Source organism: Ovis aries, chromosome 13 (assembly GCF_016772045.2).
Source record: "Ovis aries strain OAR_USU_Benz2616 breed Rambouillet chromosome 13, ARS-UI_Ramb_v3.0, whole genome shotgun sequence".
NCBI classification, from domain to species: Eukaryota; Metazoa; Chordata; class Mammalia; order Artiodactyla; family Bovidae; genus Ovis; species Ovis aries.
Window position 1 is genome coordinate 48,068,214 of NC_056066.1, and position 10,991 is coordinate 48,079,204.

Consider the following 10,991-nt stretch of genomic DNA (forward strand, 5'->3'; position numbering starts at 1 on the left):
AATGTTATCCATAAGCCATTACCCAGAAATGAAAAACTTGTTGGATATAAGTTCCTTTAGTCATTTTTTCTGTCTCTATACAGAAAAATATATAGAAAAATATTTTTTACCGTAATAGGATTCATATACATCCTGCTTTACAAACTGCCTCTACCATCTAAAGAATTAATGTATAACACATTATGTATTAATGTATTTCTATCCCATTAAATATTATTAGTCACTGGGTATTTGTTTACTGGGGGCTTCCCTGATGGTTCAGAGAGTAAAGAATCCACCTGCAGTGCAGGAGTCACAGGAGACACAAGTTCAGTCCCTGGGTCAGGAAGATCCTCTGGAGGAAGAAATGGCAATCCACTCTAATATTCTCACCTGGGAAATCCCATGGACAGAGGAGCCTGGTGGCTACAGTCCATGGGGTTACAAAGAGTTGGACACAACTTAGGGACTAAACAACAACAATGCTTTTTTACTACCTGGCTCTACTGTGCTACTTGCTCAGGGATTTTAAAGATGTATTACTGAGAGTTTTTAGCATCAAGGAGATTATAGTTTAGTTAATGAGGAGACCTAAAATAGGCATACAAATAAAATAGCTAAATAATATGACAATATTAGGAGAGTCCACACATTACAGTTTGGGAAGATAGTTGATGGGTATATAGAATCAGAAGACTTGAAATTATCTCAGCAATTTTGTTCACTAAATGAATTTGCCATACAATATTTTCAGTCTCCTAATGTTACCAAGGCTTCCCTGATAATAGCTCAGTTGGTAAACAATCTGCCTGCAATGCAGGAGACCCTGGTTTGATTCCTGGATCAGGAAGATCTGCTGGAGAAGGAATAGGCTACCCACTCCAGTATTCTTGGGTTTCCCTTGTGGCTCAGCTGGTGAAGAATCTACCTGCAATGAGGGAGACTGGGGTTCAATCCCTGGGTTGGGAAGATCCCCTGGACGAGGGAAATGTTATCCACTCCAATATTTTGGCCTGGAGATTTCTATGGACTGTATAGTCCATGGACTATACAGAAAAGAGTTGGACACAACTGAATGACTTTCACTTTCATTTTCAATGTTACCAAGAGGTGAGGGGTACAGCTGCTTATCTGCTCAAAAGCCAGTAAATAGGCCAAGTTGGTGGAAAGAAAAGTTTGCCTTTTTTCAGATGGCAGCTTCTGATGCCAGCCTCTGATATTAACCTCTATGGGAGGCAAGAGGTTTTATAGACAGAAGGAGGGGGCTACATGCAGAAATAGCACAGTCATCTTCATACTGGTCATCAGTGGTCTGAGCAGCATCATCTCAACTGTTTTAGGTACAGTTAACCTTCAGTTCTAGGTCTGTTTGTTTCCATTTTTTTGAGCCCAGTTCTCAGAATTGTCGCAACTCATGTCATCTGTACAGTCTGGACATCATGTAGTTAGCTTCACCACCTGGGGTTTCAGTTTCTATAAGACAGCTCATGGGTGTGGCTCAGAATATTTATAGCCCTTGAGAAAAAACTAAAGGTCTTTGACTATGCTTAATGACTACATTATTATTATTTGGTCTCTTTTGACTGTTTTCCTTTGTTTCTGCATTTTTCATTTCTCTATTAAACTTATTCTATGATTAAAGTTTTCCACAGACAAAAGACAGGCAGAGGATATGGGTGGGGGGAACAAGGGCTATAGGGTCCTGCTCTGTTTCACTAACCTGTAAAATGGGAATAAGGATAAAAACAGTAATACATACTTTGAAATGTTATTTTGGGATAAAATAACATCAGTAGCTATAATAAGTAATGGAAGGCATGTATATGGATCTTTCCATGTGCTGAGCACTGTTCTAAGAGCTGACTTACTGGAAAAGATCCTGATGCTGAGAAAGATTGGGGGCAATAGGAGAAGGGGGCTACAGCAGATGAGACTGTTGGATGGCATCACTGACTCAATGGACATGAGTTTGAGCAAACTCAAAGAGATAGTGAAGGACAGGGAAGCCTGGTGTGCTGCCGTTCATGGGGTTGCGACTGAACACCAACCAACCAAGCATCATAGCAACCTTAAGTAGAAGAAATGGAATCACAGAGAAGCTAAGTAACTGGCCCAACATCATATAGTTGAGAAGGGGCAAAGTGGGCTTTGAACCCAGGCAATTTACTTCTTGTCTGGACTATGTATCTGAAAGAGTCTTTGCAACTGGAAAATGCTTTATAAATGGGGTTATAAATAAAAAGTTCCAAATGAGAGGCCCAGGGTTGTTGGAACTGTGTGTTTCTTTTTCTTTTTTGACCACACTGAGTGGCTTGTGGGGTCTCAGTTCCCTGAACCTGGGCAACGGCAGGAATCATAACAACTAGGAATCATAACAGCTAGGTCACCAGGTAACTCCCCAGAACTGTAGGTTTCAATGCAGGAGGCTTCTTGGTGATTAGAGGGGTTGGGGAAGGCTTCTGGAAGATGTGTGCCTTTGAAATGGGAGCAATAATGTCTCCATTTTGAAATCAGCTGCTGTCTGTGTCTTGCAAGATTGAAATCAGGAAGAGAAGAGACCATCCGAAAGTAGCTCAGGGACAAAAGGAGAGTATTTGTCATAACGGAGGTGTGAGCTGTGGCAGGACTCAGGATTTCATCAGAGCCCCGCGTCTTTCTCCCCATGTCTTGGCTCTGTTTCCTTCTGCCGTGGTGTTATTCTCAGGCTGACTCAACTAGGTGAAAAGGATGAACTTTGCCATGCCCATCATGACTGTACAGTTGGAAATGCTGAAAGTTCTGACAATGTCCCGGGAAGGCTTCCCACCTGTCTGGCAGGAGCAGGTGCCCGCTCTTGGACTGCACCACAGAGCATTGTTAGAGAGATGCGGTTGATCTCTCTCACTCCTCTTCCATACGGACTATGTGAATGTCTAGAGCTGCTACAGTTATGAAAACAGGAAATGCAGGAGGGAGGACAGGTAAGGGCAGTGCTACCCTTAACTCTTGGCAAGAACCCTTTCTCCTCCCGCAGCTCCTTCTGGCAGGACTGTCCCACTGGCTGAGGAGCCCACGTAGCTTAGAGTATTTCCCTCTGGAGACCACCTCTAGACCCTTAAACGGCTTACACTGGGTACCTGAGACTTTGGAACTCCCTTCACAATGGGCCTCAAGCATGTTTCTGCCTGGACCATTCTCAGCCTTTGCATTCTGACCATCCAGGTCTCAGTGCCTCTCCAACCCGCCCTGAGCAGTGCCTCAGGCTGCCCCTGTCTGTAGGGTAGATCCACTGCAGCGTGTACTCCTGTAGGTCTGAGCAGTGTCCCAGGGAACTCACTTTGCAGCAAATGCTGTCCATCTTCTCCTCTCATGGCCCTTGCACTACCTCTCAGGCACTCTGGGTTTGTTGGAGGAAGGAAAGGGCAAAGGGAGAGAGAACATGGAGGTAGTTTGTGGGGAACTGAGTAATTCCATTCCAGGTCTCAAAAATGATAACCTACTTCAGGGCACATGTTTTCCTTTGCCCTCATGGCAAATATCCTTTGCCTGGATTTGGTCACCTTATATCTGCATGACCATTTTTGGCACTAAATCTTCAATTAGCCAGTCTATGAAAGGGAAGAGTACCCAGGACTGTTTTCTTTACCTACCTTGTATCTGGCTTAGATGTGTACACAGAAGGGCATTATGGTGTGGGATGGAGCCAGGGGAGGGAAAAATACATGAATAGGCTATTGGCCTGGGCTTAAGAAATGTTAGTCTATAATAGGTGCTCAGTCCAGTTGAGTCACTCAGTCATATCTGACTCTCTGTGACCCCATGGACCGCAGCACGCCAGGCCTGCCTGTCCATCACCAACTCCCGGAGTTCACTCAAACTCATGTCCATTGAGTCGGTGATGTCATCCAACCATCTCATCTTCTGTTGTCCCCTTCTCCTCTTGCCTTCAATCCCTCCCAGCATCAGGGTCTTTTCAAATGAGTCAGCTCTTCCCATCAAGTGGCCAAAGTACTGGAGTTTCAGCTTTAGCATCAGTCCTTCCAATGAACACCCAGGACTGATCTCCTTTAGGATGGACTGGTTGGATCTCCTTACTGTCCAAGGGATTCTCAAGAGTCTTCAGCACCACAGTTCAAAAGTATCAATTCTTTGGCGCTCAGCTTTCTTTATAGTCCAACTCTCACATCCATAGATGACTACTGGAAAAACCACAGCCTTGACTAGACAGACCTTTATTGGCAAAGTAATGTCTCTGCTTTTCAGTATGCTGTCTAGGTGGTCATAGTTTTTCTTCCAAGGAGTAAACGTCTTTTAATTTCATGGCTGCAGTCACCATCTGCAGGGATTCTGGAGCCCCCAAAATAAAGTCAGCCACTGTTTCCATATCTATTTGCCATGAAGTGATGGGACCAAATGCCATGATCTTAGTTTTCTGAATGTTGAGCTTTAAGCCAACTTTTTCATCCTCCTCGTTCACTTTCATCAAGAGGCTCTTTAGTTCTTCTTCACTTTCTGCCATAAGGGTGGTGTCATCCGCATCTCTGAGGTTATTGATATTTCTCCCAGCAATCTTGATTCCAGCTTGTGCTTCTTCCAACCCAGTGTTTCTCATGATGTACTCTTCATATAAGTTAAATAAGCAGGGTGACAATATACAGCCTTGATGTATTATTTTTCCTATTTGGAACCAGTCTGTTGTTCCACATCCAGTTTTAACTGTTGCTTTCTAACCTGCATACAGATTTCTCAAGACGCAGGTCAGGTGGTCTGGTATTCTCATTTATTTCAGAATTTTCCACAGTTTATTGTGACCCACACAGTCAAAGGCTTTGGCATAGTCAATAAAGCAGAAAAAGATTTTTTTTTTCTGGAACTCTCTTGCTTTTTCTGCAATCCAGCAGGTGTTGGCAATTTAATCTCTTGTTCCTCTGCCTTTTCTAAAATCATCTTGAACATCTGGAAGTTCACCGTTCATGTATCGTTGAAGCCTGGCTTGGAGAATTTTGAGCATTACTTTACTAGCATGTGAGATGAGTGCAATTATGTGGTAGTTTGAGTATTCTTTGGCATTGCCTTTCTTTGGGATTGGAATGAAAACTGACCTTTTCCAGTCCTGTGGTTACTGCTGAGTTTTCCAAATTTGCTGGCATATTGAGTGCAGCACTTTCACACCATCATCTTTTAGAGTTTGAAATAGTTCAACTGGAATCCCTTCACCGCCACTAGCTCTGTTCGTAGTGATGCTTTCTAAGGCCCTCTTGACTTCACTTTCCAGGATGTCTGGCTCTAGGTGAGTGATCACACCATCGTGATTATCTGGGTCGTGAAGATCTTTTTTGTACAGTTCTTCTGTGTATTCTTGCCAGTTTTTCTTAATATATTCTGCTTCTGTTAGGTCCATACCATTTCTGTCATTTATCGAGTCCATATTTGCATGAAATATTCTCTTGGTATCTCTAATTTTCTTGAAGAGATCTCTAGTCTTTCCCATTCTGTTGTTTTCCTCTATTTCTTTGCATTGATTGCTGAGGAAGGCTTTCTTATCTCTCCTTGCTATTCTTTGGAACTCTGCATTCAGATGCTTATATCTTTCCTTTTCTCCTTTGCTTTTTGCTTCTCTTCTTTTCACAGCTATTTGTAAGGCCTCCCCAGACAGCCATTTTGCTTTTTTGCATTTCTTTTCCATGGGGACGGTCTTGATCCCTGTCTCCTGTACAATGTCACGAACCTCAGTCCATAGTTCATGAGGCACTCTATCAGATCTAGTCCCTTAAATCTATCTCTCACTTATACTGTATAATCATAACGGATTTCATTTAGGTCATACCTGAATGGTCTAGTGGTTTTCCTACTTTCTTCAATTTAAGTCTGAATTTGGCAATAAGGAGTTCATGATCTGAGCCACAGTTAGCTCCCGGTCTTGTTTTTGCTGACTGTATAGAACTTCTCCATCTTTGGCTGCAAAGAATATAATCAGTCTGATTTTGATGTTGACCATCTGGTGATGTCCATGTGTAGAGTCTTCTCTTGTGTTGTTGGAAGAGTGTTTGCTATGACCAGTGCATTCTCTTGGCAAAACCCTGCGATTTACCTGGGGCCAAACTATGGTGGAGGTAATGAAGATAATGGTGACCTCCTTCAAAACATCCCATGCATGTACTGCTACACTCAGTGACCCCAACCCTGCAGCAGGCCACCACCGACTCACGCCTCCTGGAGACTCCTGGACACTCCAGGCAAGTCTGAGTCAGTCTCTTGTGGGGTCACTGGTCCTTTCTCCTAGGTCTTGGTGCACAAGGTTCTGATTGTGCCCTCCAAGAGTCTATTTCCCCGTCCTGAGTAAGTTCTGGCAGCTCTATGGTGGGGTTAATGGCGACCTCCTCCAAGAGGGCTTATGACATACACAAGTCTGCTGTACCCAGAGCCCCTGTCCCTGTGGCAGTCCACTGCTGACCCGTACTTCCACGGGAAACACTCAAACAGTTCTGTGTCAGTCTCTGTGGGGTCCCTGGGTCCTGGTGTGCACAAGGTTTGTTTGAGCCCTCTTAGCTTCTCTGACAGAAATGGAGTTTGATTCTAAACGCGAATTCGCCCCTCCTACCATCTTGCTTGGGCTTCCCCTTTGCCCTTGGACATGGGGTATCTCCTCACAGCCTGCTCCAGCGCCTACCGTCTTACTGGGATTTCTTTGACCTTGGATGTGGAGTATCTCTTCAGGGCTGCTCCAGCAAAGCACAGCTGCCGCTCCTGACCTTGGATGTGGGGTATCTCCTCTGGGCGCTCAATACATGTTTAATGACTATGTCTTTCTGTGCTTATTTCTGTCTGCTGGGTTTCTTGGTAGTATTCAAGGTGCTTTACCACAACGCTCCCACTAGATGTCACTGTTGTCCTGCTTGCAAATCCTATATACCTCATTTCCTTCTGCCCCTCCCCCATCTAGGTTTGGTTTCATTAGATTTAGAACACAAATATGTTTATTTTTAAGTTAGAGGTCAGATTTTCCTCTAGTAATTATCAGAATCCTTGCTTTATTTGCATGTTGTCACTGACTTCCTATTACTGTTGTTTTATTTGCTCATATTGTGCACATGAAGATCTCTATGCTGCTGCTAAGTCGCTTCAGTCCTGTCCGACTCTGTGCGACCACATAGACAGCAGCCCACCAGGCTCCCCAGTCCCTGGGATTCTCCAGGCAAGAGTACTGGAGTGGGTTGCCATTTCCTTCTCCAATGCATGAAATTGAAAAGTGAAAGTGAAGTCACTCAGTCATGTCCGACTCTTCAAGACCCCATGGACTGCAGCCTACCATGTTCCTCCGCCCATGGGATTCTCCAGGCAAGAGTACTGGAAGATCTCTATAGGTATTTAATAAAACTTGAATTGAAAAGAGAGGATTTCTAGGGATTTGAGGAGAGTGGTCTCCTACTTTAACTTACTATAGTACTCTCTATTTTTAAAAGATTAAGTAAATGCCTTGATTTTACCAGGGTTTTAAACCAGATCTTAATCCAAATTCAGTGTGAATTAGAAAAGGAGGGGAGGGGGGGAACTGACCTATAACACAAAATTAGCATTTCCTTTGACTATAAATATAAGCAGTGATAGTTCTTAGAACTATGCCACCAGCGAAATCACAATGTTTTATATCACAGTTCCTGCTTCAGGGCTTTGCATTTGCTGCCCTTCTGCCTGGAGTGCTTTGGCTCCTGATGTGTAGGTCTCAAATGCCATTTTGTCAGATGTCTCCAAATATCTTGCATAACATCGTCCCTCCCTCTCATCATTACTTCCATCTATTTCAGTCGTAGGACTTACCTGACCTATTATGTCATCTGATACATTAGACATTCTCTTGTTTATTGTCTGTTTGTATCCATTAGAATGTAAGCTCCAAGGGGCTGTGCACTTTGTTTCTTTTTTAAAAAACTGTATCCCTAGAGCCAAGAACAGTGTCCAGCGTAGAGAAGCTCTCAATGAATATTTACTGAATGAATGAATGAGTAAATGAGAACCAGCTTTACATGTGTATCTGTTTCCTGTTGCTGCTGTAACAAATTACTGATAGAAATTTACTATCTGACAGTTCTAGAGGCTGGAAGTCTGAAGCAGGTCTCATGGGACTAAAATCAAGGTGTCCTCAGGATTGTGTTCTTCCTAGAGACCCTAGGGAGAATCCATTTCCTTGTTTTTTCCACTTTGTAGGGATTGCCCACCTTCCTTGGCCTATGACCCCTTATTACTTCCATCTTATAATCCAATATCTTTGGGGGCCATTGTTCTGCCTACCACATCATCTGCGTTATTTTTTAAAAAAATTACCTGGTTTGGATGATTTCTTCTTTAGAAGGTCTAATTGGTGGTGTTATAACTAAGAGGGACATCAGTTCAGTTCAGTTCAGTTCAATCGCTCAGTCGTGTCCGACTCTTTGCAACCCCATGGACTGTAGCACACCAGGCCTCTCTGTCTATCACCAACTCCTGGAGTTTACTCAGATTCATGTCCATTGAGTCGGTGATGCGATCCAACCATCTCATCCTCTGTTGTCCCCTTCTTCTCCTGCCTTCAATCTTTCCCAGAATCAGGATCTTTTCAAATCAGTCAGCTCTTCACATAAGGTGGCCAAAATATTCGAATTTCAGCTTTAGCATCAATCCTTCCAATGAATATTCAGGACTGATTTCCTTTAGGACGGACTGATTGGATCTCTTTGCTGTCCAGTCTAACTCTCGAGAGTCTTCTTCAACACTGCAGTTCAAGAGCATCAATTCTTCAGGGTCTCACACCCAAGCATGACTACTGGAAAAACCGTAGCTTTGACTAGATAGACCTTTGTTGGCAAAGTAATATCTCTGCTTTTTAATATGTTGTCTAGGTTGGTCATAATTTTTCTTCCAAGGAGCAAGTGTCTTTTAATTTCATGGCTGAAGTCACAATCTGCAGTGATTTTGGAGCCCCCCCAAAATAAAGTCAGCCATTGTTTCCTTGTTTCCTCATCTATTTGCCATGAAGTGATGGGACCAGGTTCCAAGATCTTAGTTTTCTGAATGTTGAGCTTTAAGCCAATTTTTTCACTCTCCTCTTTCACTTTCATCAAGAGGCTCTTTAGTTCTTCTTCACTTTCTGCCATAAGGGTGGTGTCATCTGCATATCTGAGGTGATTGTTATTTCTCTCGGCAATCTTGATTCCAGCTTGTGCTTCATCCAGCTTAGCATTTCTCATGATGTACTCTGCATATAAGTTAAATAAGCAGGGTGACAATATACAGCCTTGATGTATTTCTTTTCCTATTTGGAACCAGTCTGTTGTTCATGTCCAGTTCTAAATGTTGCTTCCTGACCTGCATGCAGGTCAGGTGGTCTTGTATTCTCATCTCTTTCAGAATTTTCCACAGTTTATGTTGATCCACACAGTCAAAGGCTTTGGCATAGTCAATAAAACAGAAGTAGATGTTTTTCTGGAACTCTCTTGCTTTTTCAATGATCCAACGGGTGTTGGCAGTTTAATCTCTTGTTCCTCTGCCTTTTCTAAATCCAGCTTGAATATCTGGAAGTTCACAGGGGCCATGGGACTGGATTGTGAAGCAAACCCTATGTGTGTTGATTCTTTTTTTGTGTGAGGGCTTGACACAAAAAAGAAATCCCATGCTATACCCCTCTCTACTTCTTCCCCAACCTCCCTGTTAAGGATATACATGAACCCAGTCCCAGTACCACCTCTGACCTTATCATTTCTCCTCTTCTCCCAAACTGACCTGAGGAAAGTCAACAGAGAAGGTGGCTCTGGTGAGGGAGGGAGCAATAGGAGAGATCTAATAAAAACTGGAAATGTGCCACTGTAGAAAACAAGAAAGATTCTGTCTTCATTTCTCCTCCCTTGAATCTGGATCCCATCCATAGTCGACTTATGTGCTTACAACTTTACCTACTACCCACACTGTCCTCACCTCTCCAGCATTAACTGGCTGCTGAGAAGTCAAATACCCCAGTCACCTGCCTGAGCATATCTCTTGCTACCCTCCCTCAAGTGTGCTCTGAGCTAGCCAACCTGGCTTCTTTGCTTTTCTTTGATCACATCAGACCTGGCCTTTATTCTGCACCTTGCCATGGCTATTCCCTCGGCCTGGAATGCTCATCCCTAGTTTCAGTCTAACTGCCCCTATGGATGTTTTTGTCTCCATTTGTAAAAGACCTGCCAGGTCGCAAAAGACTTTTCCAGGTCCTAGGATTTTGTAACTTCTCTAGCTGGTCATGGAATTTCTATGGCACAAATGATAAAAAAGGAAATTCTCTTGTTGTTATGATTATATTCTACAAATTTGATTACTAAGAAATAAGCTGGTAAGTAGCTTTTTATATACTTTTTCAGCTCTTGAGTATTATAGTCAGGATTTCTTAGCTAAATGGTTTCCTTTACCATTTCTTTGGAAAATGCGAGTTCTAGTTTAATCACTTGGAGTTTTATTGAACATACTTATTTCAACTCCTGACTGAGTGACTTTACTTTATCTCAACTCAATCAACTACATACTGTTTGATCTTAGAAAATTAATTTAAGCTTCTGAAAAAGTTAAGAGGTTATTTAGAGTTTTTCTTTCTTTTTTTAAAACTTGGACCTGAATGGAGCATTGTGGGGGAATATCATAATAGTTAAAACTGTAAATTATAGTTAATATGTTATACATCTTATATAAATCTATTTTTCTAGGAGAACATTCATAGCTTTCATTGATTTCTCTAAGCAATCCACAACCTCCCCAAAGGTACAAGTCACTAGGTTAGATGATTTTCAAGGGCATTTCTCATTTTAGACAATTTTTATTACCTTTTACCTGCTAGGTGCTGTAGAATGGTGACTGAAGAAAAACAGTAAAGTTCAGGCCCTTATGGAAGTCCATGTCTGGAAGGGGAAGCATATAAAACAGAGTAAAAATTTGCAATGGACTGGCAGGCTGAAGAAGGTATTCTGAAGATATCCCTTTGAAGATATTTGCTAGGATACTGGGGGAGATCATTTAAGACATAATCACAA